Source organism: Meriones unguiculatus, chromosome 11, assembly GCF_030254825.1.
Source record: "Meriones unguiculatus strain TT.TT164.6M chromosome 11, Bangor_MerUng_6.1, whole genome shotgun sequence".
Taxonomy (NCBI): Eukaryota; Metazoa; Chordata; class Mammalia; order Rodentia; family Muridae; genus Meriones; species Meriones unguiculatus.
The window spans coordinates 40,879,120-40,896,602 of NC_083359.1; the positions used below are offsets into that span (position 1 = coordinate 40,879,120).

The following is a 17,483-nucleotide window of genomic DNA, read 5'->3' on the forward strand; positions in this document are numbered from 1 at the left end:
CTGTCTGTCTGCCTGCCTGCCTGTGCTCCTGTTCACAGTCTGTCTGTGCTCTTGCTCACAGTCTGTCTGTCTGTCATCCTGTTCACAGTCTGTCTGTCTATTGGTCCTCTGAGGTCTGACAGGAAGGTCAGGTGACAGGCACAGCCAGGCATTCTAAGCTTGAGGCTGTAGGAAAGTCTCTTTGCTGGCTCTGGAGGAAGCAGGTGACATAAATCTGGCCAGCTTGTGGTACAGGGCCTGCTTCCTTATTAAGGATAGCAAACATGCTTGGGGAGTCTGGACTTCTTTGTCCCTGTCCCAGTCACAATAGACACAGGTCCTGGTTTGTCTGTGTCTTTCAAGTTTCATCAATGTAATAGCTTATACCTGCCATCCCGGCACTCAGGAGATCAAGGCATGAGGATTGTCTTGTGTACAAGGCCAGCCTGGGCTATTAAGTGAGAGCCTGACTGAAAACAGAATAGGCATTAGGTAGATGGCTCAGTCAGTGATGCTGTTGCCGTACATGCGCAAGAGCCTTAGGTCCATCCTCAAAATCCATGTTTGAAAAAGACAAAATGAGCAACCCAACCAAAGACCGGCAGCCGAGAAACAGGCATGGTGGCCTGCACTTGAAATGCCCGTGCTGTGAAGGATCCTGGGAAGCCTAGCTGCACTGGTAAGCTCCAGGCCAATGAGAAACAGTTCAAAGAGCAGGACAGGTAGTTCCAGCAATGTCCTCTCGGTTCCGCATGTACTCGTGCACACACGCCCCACACCAACATGTGGCCAATGGGACTTGTTTGTTTGTTTATTATTTTTGAGACAGTGTCCCACTCTGTAGCCCAGTCTGGCCTTGAACTTGTGGCAATCCTCCTGTTGCAGTCTCCAGAATACTGGGATTACAGGCTTGAGCCAGCACTCTCTGTTGAATTTGTATCTATTATCTGTCTATCTGTCTATCTATCTATCTGTCTGTCTGTCTGTCTGTCTGTCTTCGATGAGATAGGGTCTCATCTATCTCTCAGGCTAGCCTTGAACTTGCTATACAGCAAAGAATGATCTTGACCTTCTGGTCCCCCTGCCTCTACCTTCCAAAGGCTGCGATTACAGGTGTTTATGACCATGAGGCCATGGCACAATCAGTGCATTGTGCTTAGACACATACTTATAACCAGAGCTGATTTATGTCCTGTTAGAAACTGGCCCTAAGGCTTCTTGCAAGCACTCTGCCAATTGCATCCCCAACCCCTGGCGTTTCATAGAAGCTTCTCTTTAAATTTCAATTTCTTTTTGCTCATTGCCAAAATGTCTTTGTCTATTATTTATTTATTTATTTATTTATTCATTCATTTATTTATTTATTTTGAGTCAGCGTAATCTTTATTTCAAAATAACTTTTTATTATATAAAAATGTGAAAAATCCTGCAAAACCAGAAATACAGATATATTTTCCTAGGCTTTCACACTTGTCAATTTTTATTCGCATCTCATTTTCAATACAATTTACAACACTGTCCCCGGCTCCAGTCTGATTATACACATGCTGAGTGGCAGAAAGGTCTGGAATAAATACATTAAAAAAGAGGCAAAGCTGTGAGAGCAAGCGCCATGCAGTAGGCCCTTCCTACGGAAGTGGAAGGAGTGAGGGGGAATGGAGTTTCGGCTAAAGCTCTCCGGTCACCTTTGTCTTTTCCTCCTTGCTTGAGGAGGCGTGTAGCTGAAGTTCCCTTCTTGTGGATGGGGACCTCCCTGAACAGCTCATCTACTTCCCCATCCGTGAATCGAGCACCCGTGGTGGTCAGCAGCCCCCTCAGGTCACCCTCCTGGATGGCGCCTGTCGCTTCCCCATCAAAGCAAGCAAAGGAGCCTCGTTCATCATGGCATCCAGGCAGGTGTTGGTGGAGAAGCAAGCACATGGTGCGGGTCCTCCTTGTCGATGACGCCATCCGGTTCTGGTGGATCATGTTGGAGGCCTCTTTGAACTCTGGGACCTGGGACTGGCCAAACACGGTGAACACAGTGGATGCTGCGCGCTGAGGGAGCTTCTCGGTGGGGTCTTTGCCGTTTTGCTTGACACGGTGTGTTGACATCAGATCCGACCCGACCAGTGACTCCCCTTTTTAAATTTTTAACCCTTTCTCTTTGTTATGTGTTTGTTTATGGTTTTTGTTTTGTTGTTGTTGTTGTTATTGTTTTTGAGACAGAATCTCTCTACGTAGCCCTGACCGTCCTGGAGCTCACTATGAAGAACAGGTTGGACCCACTCACAAAGATCCACCTGCCTGTCTCCCGAGTCCACATCCCCTGGCCTTTCATGTGATTTTTAAGGATTCATTTAAAAGTAGTTTTTATTTTTAATCGTGTGTGTGTGTGTGTGTGTGTGTGTGTGTGTGTGTAGGGCCGTGCAGGTGCCCACAGCAGCAAGAGGACGGTGTTGGGTTTATTTATGTATGTGAACATCTGTGAGAGAGTGCCTGAGCCACACCCCTCGGCTGTAGGTCAGAGTGAGATGTGGCTCTCTCTCCCCGTGCAGGTCCCAGGGATTGAACTCAGGTCACTCAGGCTTGGTAGCCAACACTTTTACCTGCCGAGTCACCTTCCTTGGCCTTCTCTGAGGTGTCTCAGTCACAACTGCGGGAAAGAGACTGAAAAGTCCAAATGAAAGAGACGAATAACACCAACTGTTAGCGGGCACAGCGAGTGGAAAGCGTTTCTCCTGGTGGGAAACTCCAGGGGGACTGCGCTTTGAGGGCTGGCAGTTTCTTTCCTTCTTTTGTTTTGGGGCTAGGGTGGGATTCGAGTCCGGGTCTCGTGTACCCAGGCTGGCCATGTAGTTGAGGTTGATGTATAACCTCGACCTCCAGAGTGCCGGGATTACAGATAACTACAGGGGTGCCCAGCTGGCAGTTTGCTTAAACGTTTTTCACTTACATTAGGAGGCATCAATTCCACTTCAAGAAGAATAACCCCCCTCCCTGCGCCAAGACTCGACAGCACCCAACAGAGAGCCTAGATGTTCACCACCTCATAAATGAATAAATATAAACGAGTTCTAAACAAAACACAAAGACTTCCTATGCTGGTTAATCTCAATCAACAACTTGAGATCTAAAATCGGTGAAAAGATGGAAGACAAGCCTCCAGGGATGATCTTTACCGTGTTGATTGATATGGCAAGTCTCGTCCACCATGGGCGGTGCCATCCTCTGAGGTTTCCAGACTGTATAAAGACAGGGCACTGAGAAGCAGCTTGTAGTCATAGCTCTCCCTGTCGTTGTTATGGATGGGATGTGGCCAGCCGCCTCAAATACCTGCCACCTTGACTTCCCCACAACAGACAGGGCCTGGATCTGTGAGCGGAAACAAACCGTTTTTCCCTTAGGTTGCTTCTGTTATTTTTTTTTTCACAGCAACTAGAGAGGTGGGTGGGACACAACTGAACCACAAAACACGGGACTTTCAGAACGCATATTATCCAGTGAAGGAATCCAGATACAGGACCCCTCCCGGGGATCTGGTTTACTAGTCGGCAGTGACAGGAAACAGGATGGTAGCCACCTGGATCTCAGGATGGGGCACACTGACTGTCAGGGGGAACTTTTGGAGGTAAATTTTCCACTTTCCGTGGCGGCAGAGGCTATGGGAGTGTGCACGGTTACCAGCTGCAGGGTCCTCAGAGCGCCCCTCCCCCCTTTCTTTGACACAGGATCTGGCGCTGTAGCCCAGGCCAGTCTTGAGCTCAGATCACCCCACCCTGGCCCTCTGAGTGCTGGGGTTAGAGGTGTATTCGCCACACCTGGCTCACACATGCTCTTCACTGCTGGCGAGTTAGGACCTCGATAAACAGAGAAATGCAGCCGGATAATGAAGTGTGATGAAGGTAGGGTGGTGAAGCCCTGGGAAGCTAGATAAAGCCTCAAAGCAAGCAGGAACAGCAGCGTTCAACGAGGAGGAAGGCATCCCCGTGTCCAGGTCGCACAGAGACGCGAGCAAACACACGTGAAACAGGCATACCTCATTAAGAGGACCGAGTCTTGGCTGCGGTGCTCTGCTCAGGATAACGAGGCATTCCAGAACCAGCTGAAGGCAACAGCCACACCGCGCGGCAACGCACACGTTAACATACCTTAAACGGTCGGGCCATGGTGGCCCACACCTAGAACCCCGGGACTCGGGAAGCTAAGGCAGAAGGATCGCCATGGATTTCAGGCCAGCCTGGGCTACACAATGACATTGTTTCAAAAAAGAATAGACAGATAAAATTAATGAAGTAGGGTCTGGAGCGATGGCTCAGTGGTCCAGAGCGCTTGCTGCTCTTGCTAGAGGTCCAGGGTTCAGTTCCCAGCACCCACATGGTGGTTCACATCCACCTGTAACTCCAGTTCCAGGGCATCTGATGCTCTCTTCTGACATCCAAGGGCACCAGGCAGGCACTTATATGTATACAAAAACACTCATACACATAAAGTAAAAATAAATAGTAAAAAAAAATAATGAATTTACTGGCATGTTTATTATAATAAGAACATATTTGCTAAACTCTCACAATATGTAAGTGGATTTGCATGACCCCAGGGAGACTGGGGGCCAGGGTCATGGTCTTCGGAGAGTACAAACTCTTGTCTCTTAGGTTTGGAGCCCGAGGGCACAGTCCCTGCTCTGACACCCACTAGGTCCCCTAGGAATCTAGAGAGCAGAATGGGAGAAGAGTTGGACAGGCTGAAGAGACCCAGCTATACTTCTCAGAGCCAAATTTTGGCTAACCTCAGTCCGGCCTCGGCTCTGTGCCTGCCTCTGTCCTCGGAGCCTCTTTGGTTTATTGAGCAAAGCAGGATAGGGCCGGAGCCTGGCATTGCCTAGCGTGTAGGCGCATCTCTCATTTTCTCCACTAGAGGGCAGTAACACCCCACAGCATCGCGGCCCCAACTAGCTCTAGGGGATTGTTCCCAGGACAAAGGCCTCCCAGGGGTGAGAGGTCTGCATACGGTCCCCTCTTGCAGGAGCTGGCCCTTCCTTAAAGGGAGCAGCAAGAGTTCTCAGCTAATCCACGCTTCCTGGAGGGGTCCAGGCCGGTGTCGGCAGCCCTTGGTGGAGAGCAGTCCTTGGAAGCACAGCAAGGGGGCAGTGGCCCAGCCAGCCAGAGGAGACCAGGTGGGGGCTGGGTTCTGACACCGATACAGAAAAAAAAAAAGCCGTGTCGGAAGAAGGCGTTTGGGCACCTGGTCTCCAGCTGTCCACGAGTACCTGAGCCCACGCCTCTCCTCTGGGCAGCTTGCTTGTTCACCTGCTCAATAAAGTGAATGTGTGCTCTTTGTTCTCAGCTCCATGATGAGCAAATAATGCTGTCTCCCTCCTTAATCCACCCAAATCCCTTGACCAGCTTTTTGTAGCTCCAAGGAGCCTTGGCCAATCAAAGGGAAGCTTGCTGGCAGTAAACCTGAGGGCGGGCTTCCTGGGCCGGGTCACCAGCCCTCTGTGCTTTCCTGGCTTCCTTTCCTGGGCTCCTGGGCTTCCTGCCTGCCGAGGGAGGCCGAAATTTCCACAGAACAACTCTCTCCCCATACATCACAGTACCGCACTAGGAGTGTCAAGGCTGACCAGACTGTGGCCGCTTATCAGGGGCTAAACCACTTGGCATTTCAGCGTTAGCTGTAGGGACGTACCACGGCAATGCCAGTCTCAGAGTTGCCCGGAGGACTAAGGCTGCATTGGGATCCCTGGCCAGTCGGTGATAGCTTGGAAGTGGGGCATGACGACACAGCAGTGTAGGCAGAGAATCTAAAAAGAACTCAGTCAACAACCCAACAGAGGAAGGAGGGGTTCAAGGACCCTTCACGCACAGTCTCTAAAGGCAACCATCTCTCTGCCATCGGCCCGTCCTTCTCGGTGAAGTCATCACAGACGGGATATGTGCCTGTGACCCTGCACGTCTCGTGTGTTAGGACAAACATGAGTCCCTTGGCCTTGGGTCCTTGCTTTGCCTGAGTGGAAATCACCAAGTGTGACCACATCTCTACTTCTCCAGCTCCGAATTCTTCCTGTACCTTGGCCAGGGCTCTCTACCAGAGACTACCTTGACAGAGCGTGACACACAATATGGGGATCATTTACCGAGGGGCTATGGGACAGAAGCTCAGTGTCTGAGATGTCCCGGATACATCCTCACATTCTTCCCAAGGTGGAATCAAAGTCCCCCAAGATACAAACACGGCTGTGAAGGGACAAGCGAAAGGGGCTCAGGCCACACAGAACAGGTAAGGAAGGAGCAGAGACCCAGCCTGGTGCAGGAGGAGAGACTACAGAGGCCATGGGAGAATGGCTTGAGCCAGCTAGAGACTGAACCTCGGAGGATGGATGGAGGGGTTGGAATGTGGGGCTTCTCCAGGAGCACCTTTAGACTTCAGGGAGCACGGTATAATATGACGACATTGCATGGTTGCTCAGAGCTCAGTCTGAATGCTAGCGGAGTGACACTGGGCAGGGGAGTCACAGTGTAGACGTGGTGAAACCATCCCTGGGCCCTTCTGAAGCATTTCGAGCCTACAGGGGAAAAAGGGCTCCTGGATATTTCCTTGTCTCTATCTGGAGCGTCTTACATCCCGCATCTCTTCCTCGGAGCATCTTTGAAAGCCTGCCACCCCCCTCTGGCTTCTGAATCCACAGAGCCATGCTGCTGTTGCTAACCTTGGCTCTCTTTGCTGGCCTCATGTGCAGAGCTCAGGGTGAACTTCCACACTTGGCTGTTGGGGTTTGGTCTGATGTGTGTCACTGGCCCTCAAGATCTGGTTTCATCTATCCTTGATTATCCTGCCTAAGACATACCTGACTGGTTGATTAAATGGCCTAGACCTGGGCAGGGCAGAATGGGGTAGATGCGGCTACGATTCCTGGCTTCCAGGACAGGAGAGTCATGGGAGACTGACAGACAGGAGATAAGGAAGGCGGACACTACGATGGGTTAGCGTGGAGAATAAATCCTGTGGGAAAGGAGAAAGGACTCCAATAATGGCATGAAAAGACCCAGATAAAGAATACAAGCAAGTACCATGGGGTATGGATGGAAGGTGGACCAGATGAGGAGGATTAAGGTGGATGGCAATGGACAGATGGATGGTGAGGATATTGAGACAGTGTAAGTGAAATATCTGCCCAGCCCAAGGTAAATTAAGGCAATTATAAACTCTAACAGGTGTCTGTGTTTTACTATTTGTGATAGCGGGTTAAATAATACCACTGTGATAATCATAGGGGTAAGAAATATAACCCAACACATTTTTTTAAATATTTACTACAACACTTGGTGTGTAACCTTCATCTCCCCTGTCCTGGTTTAGGCAAAAGGACCTCTGGAGGTGAAGGACTGGCTCTGGGCACTCTCCCAATGCCTGCCCCTCAGCCTCCCTTTCTTCAGAGATGTAGAACAATAATATGTCCTTATCCTGCACCGAGGAGACAGTTCACTGGGTGAAAACGCTTGCTGTGTAAGTGTGAGGCCCTAAGTTTGGGTTCCCAGCACCCACATAAGAGATGGTACACCCTGAACCCCACATGGTGGGAGCAGAGACAAAGTCCTGTGGGACCGCTGGCCAGGTTCCAGCCCAGGTAGAAAGCTCTGATCCAGTGATCCGCCCTTGAACAATAAGGCGGGCAGCTGGTGAGGTGGCCCTGTGAGTAAGAGCCCCTGCTCCAAAGCCTGAATGCCTGAGTGGGGATGCCCAGTACCCAGGTTAAAAACATCCCGAATGGCTGTGAGCGTCTGTAACCTCACTATGGGGCAAGGCAGGCAGATCCCAAGAACACCCTGGCCTGCCCTGGCAAAGAGCTGGAAACTCAGAGAGAGACACATCTCCAGGCAATGAGGTAGCTAGAGATGAAAGAAGACACCCAGTGTCCTGCTCTGGCCTCTGCTTGCATATGTAACACAACCAGGTGCATGCCTGCATGCATGTGTGCACACACATGCGCACACACTTCAGTAATGGCAACAGAAGCACATTTTATTTTTGTGCTGCGACTGCAGTCTTCAGCTTTGTGAGACAGGCTCTCAGGCTGGCCTTAAGACTGAAACTGGGCCATCTCATCCTCTCAGGTGCTGGAGATTCCAGGCAGGCACTCAGCTACCGCCGTATTTTAAAAAAGAAAATGTTTGGAGCCTGGCTTGTAATCCCAGTCCAGCCCTATAATCCCGGGAACTTGGGTCAAGAGGATCACAAATTCAAGACCAGTCTGGCTACAGAGCCACTTCAAGGTCAAGCTGGACAGCTTAGTGGAACTGTGTCTCAAAATGAGAAGTTAAAAGAGAATTTGGAACCTGGCCTGGTGCACTTAATGCCAGGACTCAGGAGGCTGTGGCAGGAGGATTTCCACCATGAAAAAGTTCAAGGCCAACCTAAGTTACAGAGTAAGATTGACATGGATAGATGATAGATAGATAGATAGATAGATAGATAGATAGATAGATAGATAGATAAAGAGAGATAGAATGTGTCAAGCTCTATTAAACTCTCAGAATTACTAGATAAGTAGGTGATGGCCTGGGATGGCTCAGCAGGCAGGGGACTTGCTGCTAAGCCTGGCAGTCGGAGGTCGATACCTGAGCCTACATGATGGATAGAGAGAACTAATATCAGCAAGTTATCCTGTGACCCCCACAAGCATGTCATGGCGCAAATGTGCTCCCCCCCATACAATAAACAAATGCCCAAACGTAAACAAACACACAAGCAAATGTTTGAGTTATACTTAGACAGAAGAATTCTGCAATGTTTATCTAAACTCCAAACTGAATTGAATATCCTCCCCACATTTCATATGGAGGCTGAATTAGGAAGTAGCTTAGTGAGTAAGAGCAAAAAACAAAACAAAAACAAAACCTAGGGTTAGGAATAGGCTAGGACACTTGGAGAGGGGACTTGTCTTTGCAGAACAGGTGTCAGGGCCTCTGCTTACACCTGACAACACCAGGCTGAGTGAATTCTGCCTTGCTGGCCTCAGTGTGGCTGGGCTTCATTTGGGGAACACAAGGGATGAGGCTCCAGAGGGAAAACTGAGCTATGCAGAGCCTGCAAAAAATTCAAGCTCAGGATGGGTGCTGTGGAAGACTTGGTCATCCTGGCACAACTGCCCAACCTGGGGCCGGACTTTCTGGGGACCCCTGGGAGGAGGTATGTGTCCCAGAGAGGTGGATGCAGAAAGAATCTGTGGGTCCCAAGGCCAGGCTGACATGGCAGGGCTAAAGCACTTGGCATCTCGTTGTCTTTAGCTGTAAAATGGGCACCTGAGTGATGCCAGCCTCAGAGCTGCCTGGGGGACCAAGGCTGTGCTGAGAACTCTAGCTGCCCAGTTGATGGGAGCGGCCATGAGTAGAGTTTGGAAGGAGCAGGCAGAAGGCAGTTGTTTTATGTGAAGACTCTGAAAAGATCTCCCATAGCAAGAGTGAGAGAGGTGGAAATTATGCCTGCATGTTCTCCAAGTCCAGGCCTGGCCCATCCTTCTGGGTAAAGCCATGGGCAGACTGCGGCTGCTCTCCCCTCACATGAGCTCATGACTGACTCTGCATGTTTCATTCGCTTGAGACAAACGTGTTCCCTGGCTTTGGGTACCTGCTTTGCCAGGACCTATGGAAATCACCAAGTGTGACCATGTTCTCCCTCTTTGAGCTCTGAAACCTTCCTGTGCGCCAGCGGGATTCAACAGGATCCTCCCTGCATTTGCAGAGGATGGCATGGACTGTGGGGTTCATTTGTTCAAAGGCAGCAGAGAGGAACACAAACAGTGTCCCAGGATGTCCTGGATATTCCCACACATTCTTGCAGGAAACCCTGCCAAGGGCGGGAACACGGAGGTCCCACTGCGGCTATGGCTGAGTGGCATCAGGGTATAAAGGGACAAGCCAAGGAGCTCAGGCCACACAGCACAGGTAAGGAAGGAGCAGAGACTCAGCCTGGTGCCAGAGGACAAGATACAAGAGGAAAGGGAGAATGACTTGAGCCATTCTAGAGGCTGGACCATGGAGGATGGAGGATGGATGGATGGATGGATGGATGGGTTGGAATATGGGGTTTCTCCAGGAGCACCTTTAGACTTTGGGGAGCACAGTGTAATATGATAACAGGAGGTGTCTTGCTCAGAGCTTAGTCAGAATGTTAGCACGGTGGCGTTTTGGGGGTCACAGTGGGGACTTGTGGGTGAAACCATCCCTGGGCTCTTCTGAGCCTTTGAGCCTATGGAGAAAAGGGTTCCCGAATGTTCCCCTGTCTCAGTCTGGGCTGTGGGGATCCCTTATACCTGATGTCTTTTCCTCAGAGCCTCTCTGCAGTTCTTGCTACCTCCTCCCCGCTGCGGCTTCTAAGCATCAGACTTGTGCCCCAAACCCTCAGCAGCCATGCTGCTGTTGATGACATTGGCTCTTCTAGCCAGTTCCGCCTACGGATCCCAGAGTGAGTACCTGAGCCTCCTTTGTGGCATTCACCTCCTGAATCCTGTCCTGGGTGTAAGGGTCTCTGAGTGAGGGAGTGCTCCTGAGCACTCTCTACTGCCTCCCCTTTCCAGACAATAAGTATTTCTACATTCGCGGTGAAGATCAGGGGGAGCTCAGAGGTGTCCGGGTCTTCTTAGGTCATATGTCTGCCATCAATGGGTGAGTAGAACTCTGTTTCCAGAACCTTCCTTGCATGCTCCCAGGTTGCCCCCACCGCCCATGGCTTATCGCCTGGAGCTCTTGGAGGAGTCCCTGGCTCCACACCTCTAATATTACCCAGCATTCTCTTGGCCACTGCTTGATCTAAACTAGCCAACTTGGGGCTGGAATGCCCAGGCTTGGGTAAGACTGGACAGTCCTCAGGGGGGCCGGTGGAGAGGGACCTCTGACTTCCTAATTCAGAAAGTACCAAAGAGGCTTCAAGGGCCCCTCCTCCAGGTAGCTCTGGAGGCCTAAGCGCCCCTTGGTAGTGACAGAAACTGCTCACACGGTCTGAGAGACATCCCTGTCTTCACAAGATGTGAACTGTGCTGCTGACTCAGCCACTCTGGACCTTTCCTCTGCTCCAGAAGGGGCAGCCATTCCCTCGGGACAGGCAGATCTTGACTATCCTCACCACTCTCTGCCTCTTGAGAGCTGTTGTTCTCCCAGAGCATCGTCAAGACCTTGTGTTACTATTGCTAAGCTTGGTAAAAGCAAGCACGGTCCCCAAATTCACAGAATTTCAGATGAACATGAATAGTCTCTTAGTGTGTGTCCTGGGTGACATTGAGGTTATCTCGGTCCTTCAAACATTTGATGTTGGGCCACTGGGGAGAAGGCCCAGTGGATGAAGTGTCTGCCATGCAAGCATGAGGCCCTAAGTTTGGATCCTCAGAAGCCATGTGAAAGCAGAGAGCAGCAGCCTGGGTCTGTAACCCTAAATCTGTGGAGCAGAGGTGTGGGAGCCTGCCAGGCCGGCTGGCCAGAATCTTACCCAAAGGGCAACTCCAGGTTCCCCTGGAGACTCTGCCTAGAAAACTGAGGAGGCCTGCCTGGGAAAATGGCAGGGAACGCAGGAAAGAGCACTTGGCTGTGCCCATGTGAAGACCCAGGGCCAGCTTCTCAGAACCTGTATAAAAGGAAAGCTAGCCTGGAAGGGGGGAGGTGCTGGGACGGAAGGGCCCAGTGGGGAAGCCCTGGAGGCAGGGACAGCGAGAACCCAGGGGCTCCGGGGCCAGCTGCAACACTGAGCTTCCACACAGGGAGAAACCCTGTCTCCAGGCAATAAGGCAGATAGCCACAGAGGAAGGGACCCAGCGCCCAGCTCTAGCCTCTACGTTCTCACACACATGCATCACAGATTGGCAGACAGACATACGCACACATAGACATACACACATGTACGCACACAGACACACATGCATGCACATGCACAGGTGGAGAGTGATTGAGGAAGACACACACAACGGCACGCACACATCTCCTGCATGTACAATTCACTACTGACAACACAGATATGCTAGGTTTTCTTCCTGTTTAAAATGCTGGGGGTTGAATCCCAAGATATACCACTGTGTTTTGTCTGTAGCCTTCAGTTTTGTGTGACAGGACCTCACTGTGTACCCCAAGCTGGCCCTAAGCTTGGAATCCTCCCACCTCATCCTCACAACTGCTGGAGAGTATGCAGATTTACTTTAAGAGTGTAATATTGGCGCCTGGCTCGGTGGCCCACTCCTGTATTCTCAGCTACCCAGACAGCAGATGTTAGAGAATAGCAAAGATGAGGCCAGTTTGTGCTACAGAGTCACTTCAAGGCCAACCTGGCCAACTTAGTAAAACCCTATCTCAGAATAGAAAGCGAAGAGAGGGCCAGAGCCCAGCATGGTGGCCTGTGCCAATAATGTCCGAACCCAGGAGACTGAGGCAGGAGAATGTCCATCATCAAGAAGTTCAAGAAGATTCTGGCTACAGTGAGATCCTGTCTCAAAGCAAATAAATAAACAAAGCAAAGATCAAAGGAAAAAAGAGAGAGGCGAGGCAGAGTTGGGGTATGGCGGGATGAGACTGGGAATACCTTAGTGGTCTGTCTAGCATGTGTGAGCCATAGGTTCGATTCCCAGTACCAATAAGACAATTAAGAGTGGCAAGATGACCCTGTAGGTGACAGTCTCTGCGTCCTCACCTGGCTGCCTGAATTTGATCAACCTAAGCCATATGGTAGAAGGAGAGAATCAATTCCCTGCAGTTTTCCTTTGACCTCTATAAGGGTCACAGCACACATGAGCCCACATAGACAGAGAGACAGACAGACAGACAGACACACACACACACACACATACATGAAATAAATGTCAAAGGGTGAGTAAATAAACTATGCAGTGCTTGAGGTATAGTTACACAGAAATTATTAACTGATTATCTGAATTATTTCTAGAGGCCTATTTGGGATTCATCTTTGCAAGCAAGAGAAGAAAGAGGCCGGGGTTAGGAACAGTCTAGAAAACTTGGGGTGCACTTTCCTTCTTTGCTTAGTAGGACAGCTGCCGGAGCTCCTGCCCCCACCTGACAACCCCGAGGGAGCAGATCTGGTCTCACTGGTCTCTGTCCCCCAGAACCACCTGCCCTTAAGTGAAGGGCCATCTCTGGTCTGCTGGCCTCAGCAAAGGCTCTCAGTGTGGCCACCAACTTCCAGAGGGCCTTCTCTTTGGGGGAAGACCCCAAAAGATCCAGGCTCAGGATGGGCTTCAGTGGGAGAGCTGGCTGCACGGATGCCTGACCTGGGGCCAGTCTCTCTGATGACTCATGGGGAGGTGCGAAGGAGCAGCTGTGGGCTGCAGGCCAGGCTGGCAAGTCAGAGCATAGTGTGACACATCTTCTGGGGGCGGAAGTGAAGCTGGGAACTAGGATAGGGCACAGCTTTGGGAAAAGGCTGACCCTCCTATGCATGACATGCTCTCTTCCCAGCATTCAGCTGCTGATTGGTGAGAAGTGGAGTTTAGTCTATGGATCTCCAACACGAAAAGAGCAGACATTCCTGCTGAAGAACAATGAGCACGTGATTGCAGTGGAGACTAACGACGGCATCTGTATCCGGTACCTGAGGCTGTGGACCAATTACAGACGTAGGGCCACTTTGGGCATAAAGAAAGGCTTTTCCCTCAGAGATGTTGGGCGTCCCGGCAAGCATCTACTAACTATGGATGGCAAGTACCTTCCTGGTTACTGCATCACTGAGCTGGGCTTCAAGTGGGGACATGGTCCAGAGGATCTAACCTCGGAGATGCCAGAACAGCCGAGTCCGGACATTTCCAAAGAGGAAGACAAAGATGAAAAAGATGCAAGCAATGGTAAAGATGGAGATAAAGATGGTGAAGATGGAGATAAAGGTGGTGAAAATGGAGATAAAGGTGGTGAAGATGGAGATAAAGATGGTGAAGATGGAGATAAAGGTGGTGAAGATAGGGATAAAGGAGGTGAAGAAGCTGTTAACCATGACAAGGAAGCTGATAAAGGAGGTGAAGAAGCTGTTAACGATGACAACAAGGAAGCTGATAACAGTGATAAAGATGAGAGCAATGAGGAAGCCAACCCCAGTGACAACAATCCCGGTGACAACAAGAAAGCCTGTGAAGATGGCAGTGAGGACAACAGTGACCAAAACAAAGACAATAAGGAAGCCTCTAACGATGGCAGTGAGGAAGCTGAGAAAGATGACCAAAAGGACAACGATAAAGAAGATGAAGGCGACGAAGGAGCTGATAAAGAGGACAGCAAGGAAACCTGTAAAGATGGCAGTGAGGACAAAAGTAACTAAGGTAGAGGCAGGGAGGACTATTAGCACCAGGGCGCTCAGAGCTCGGTCCTGCATCCCCACAATGCACCACCTCCTCTCAGCCAAGTGCACCTACCTGGAGGTGACCTTGGGCCGGGGGAGGCAAAGCCCTAATGGCCTGTAGCGCTGTGTTCAATAAACTATGTGCATGTATGTGAGCCTGTGTGGTCCTTGTCACCAAATGGAATGGGCTTGGGATTCCCCAAGAACCTCCTTTTCTTCCCCACTTTTTTGGACCTACACCTGTGCACTGGGTTAGAGTTTGCACAGAAAGAACCGTGGTCAACTCATCAGGAGCAAGGTCCCCAGGATGAGGGCAGCATCCAGCCACTTCCTGTCCCAAAGCAGCATGGGCCTGCAAGGAGAGCTCAGTGTGTGCTGACAGGGCCGGCAGGGACTGGCTTTGCAGTGGTTCCGGTTAGCTCTATTTGAGCAGGTGTCCTTGCCTCCTGCTCCTCCGGCCTCCTCCTCCCTTCCCCTCTCCCGTCCTCTTCACTATCCTCTCACATAGCTGGGCTGGCTGTGTAAACAGTAAGTTGTTACAGTAAGTTGTTCAGATTTCGTGTGAGGTACTCTCAGAGTTACAGATAGGCAGGAGGAAGGAGCCCCTCTCTCCTTAGCTGACAAGTCTGTTGGAAAGTTACAGGCAGTCTGCTCTGTAACTCAGAAAAGGGGCCATTTCAAGCCCCACATTACTCATTAGGTAAGACTCTGTGTGTTAGATCTATTAATAAAAGATGAGGCTTGCAATGGATCTTCTATGCAAGAGGTTTATTAGGTAGATATGGAGGGAGGTAAGGGAGAGCAGGACATGATGGGGAGAAAAAGGGAGGGTGCCCCGACAGAGAAAGAACCAACAGAGAGAAAGAGGGCAAGAGGGCAAGAGAGAGATCACATGGCTGGCTGGTCCCTTTAAGGGGCAAGGTAACCATGCCTTCCAGGTGTGGCCACCTGGCCGGTGACACACTATGACATCATAAGTTGCTAGGTAACCCAGAAGCAAGTTTTGTTCCAAAATACTAACATTCCTCCCTTTTTCTATAACTAAAAAATGAGGAACTTGGGCTGCTTTTTATAAGGTAAGTTAAAGTATATAAATTTAGGTTCATTGAAAGCAGCTCTTGATTGTCATGCAAGGGGTTAAGAGAGAGAGAAGAATTATAGCAACAAAATGGTCAGATTACAAGATCAAGAGTAAGGGAAGCCTCTGCCCTGGAAAACTTAGGGTAGAGGGTTGTCAGTAGAGAGTTGCCAGCCATGCAAGGCAGCAGGCAGAGACTGGGGAATGCTGGGAGAACCTGGAGCTGCTTGTCCTGGTCCTGAAGCACACCATTTCAGCCCTTTGTTAATAATAAGTGAATAACAGGCGTAGATTTTCTTCTGGCTACTTCCTGCTGACACTGGGGGAGATGTAGGGAGGTCAAAAGGCTGAAATGTTGGCCAAGTCCAGAAGAAAAGGCTGTTTTGATGCTGTCCAGGGTCTGTGAGAACATCCATGGCTGGGAGGGAAAGTGCAGGTCCAGCTTGTTGGAAGTCTGTGAGGTCAGAGTTGAACACTTGTAGCTGCTTTGGCGCTGTTGTGGCTATAGGAAACTTCTGTGTCTGGCAGGACACTGAAACACATATATAGGCAAAAGATAAAGTTAAGTATGTTATGGAGAAAATCCTTTAGGTATACATTGAAAACTTTTGGGAGAGCAAACAGAGGTGGAAGGTTTGCATCAATGAGACTTGAACATGGGAACCTCTGTCTCCCTGGGGGGACCTTTATTTACCCAATCACTGGCAGTAGTTAAAAAGGCTTTGTTTTGGATCTGTCATTGAGGCGAGGTTTGATTACAGAAGTGTGTAAACTTAGAGGCCCCAGTGCTAGCTGGCACTAGGTGTAGAAACTTGAAATTCTCCAGAAGACATCCTATCTGGAGGAATGGCCATCTGGGCCTTTCCCATTGGGAGGCAGAGAAGTCGGGGACCTTCCAAAGGCGTCCCAAAGGCAAGGTGTGACTCGAGCAGAGGTCCTACCTGGTCCAATAGCTTGTCAGCTTTTGGCCAGAGACCAGGGCACAGATGCCCAGCAGGGCACAGCCAAGGCACAGATGCCCAGCAGGACATGGCCAAGGGCATGACAGTTTGCCTAGCGCTAGGTCCTCCCACGAGCAAGAGAGGGGAAGAAGAAACCATGTGCGAGTGGGGAAGCACCGCCCAAGGGAGAGTGGGGCCCTAAAATGGAGGTCAGCAGAGAGGGTCAACCCTAGACAGTTAAGGCTACGGCTGGGGGCAGGGAGGCCTCCATCTCAAAAGATAGTACGAAGTCGATGGAGCTCAGCGGTCAAGCTTCCCCTACCAAGAGAGGCGTTTTATGCTGAAAAATGGAGTGAACTCACCAATCTAGTAGCTGGCCAATAAGGAGAACTCACCAATCCAGCCAGTGTTGCATGCAGTAAATAGCAGTCTGGTAGCCAGGAAAGGGAGTCCCAAAACCGGAGAAAGGGGAGGAGTCCCACCTTTTGAGATAGGCTATAAGTGCAGTACTTATCTGGAGTCTAATTGACCTGAGAGGTGGATTTAGGTGGACTCCCTGCAGCTTACAAGAATTACTTTTAAGTTTTAAGAAGGAGATAAAACTTTAGACGTGTTAGGATCACAATTGTACTCTGCATTGAAATATACTTTGTAGAAAAAGCAGCAGACACACATATTTGTGTTAACAGCATAAGTATTTTTTAAGGTGAACTCTGAAAAGGCAAAAGCCTTTTATGAAGTAAAAGGGAAACTCATTTGATCTTAATTTTTAGTATAAGCATACACATTATGGAGGCTTACAATCCTGAGCTTAGGACCATAATAGTAGAATAGTGGTATAGTGGAAAGTTTTTGTACGAGAGTCAGATTAATAAATTAGAGCTCTATTGATAAAGGTCAAGCTCTGGACAGTCAATACAACAGTAGCATAGCAACAGGAGGAAATATTAAGTATTTCTACCTATTTAAGACTCCTTAAATCACCTTAGACCTTATAACCTTTATAACTTGCATTTACCAACCTTAAAACACTTTCTTAGACTCTCAAACATTTATAACTTGCATTACCAACCTTAAGACACATTTTCAGGCTGTCAAACATGTATAACTTGTATTTATCAACCTTAAGACATCTCTCAAATATGTTTTTTTGAGAGGGACCTTTGAATTTAGTTATTTACCAT

At 49.7% G+C, this 17,483-nt stretch overlaps 1 pseudogene; it reads right to left on the minus strand.

The window, feature by feature from the left end:
* Positions 1 to 1,557: 1,557 nt before the first annotated feature.
* Positions 1,558 to 2,073, minus strand: LOC110553020 (myosin regulatory light chain 12A-like; annotated as a pseudogene).
* Positions 2,074 to 17,483: the final 15,410 nt, after the last annotated feature.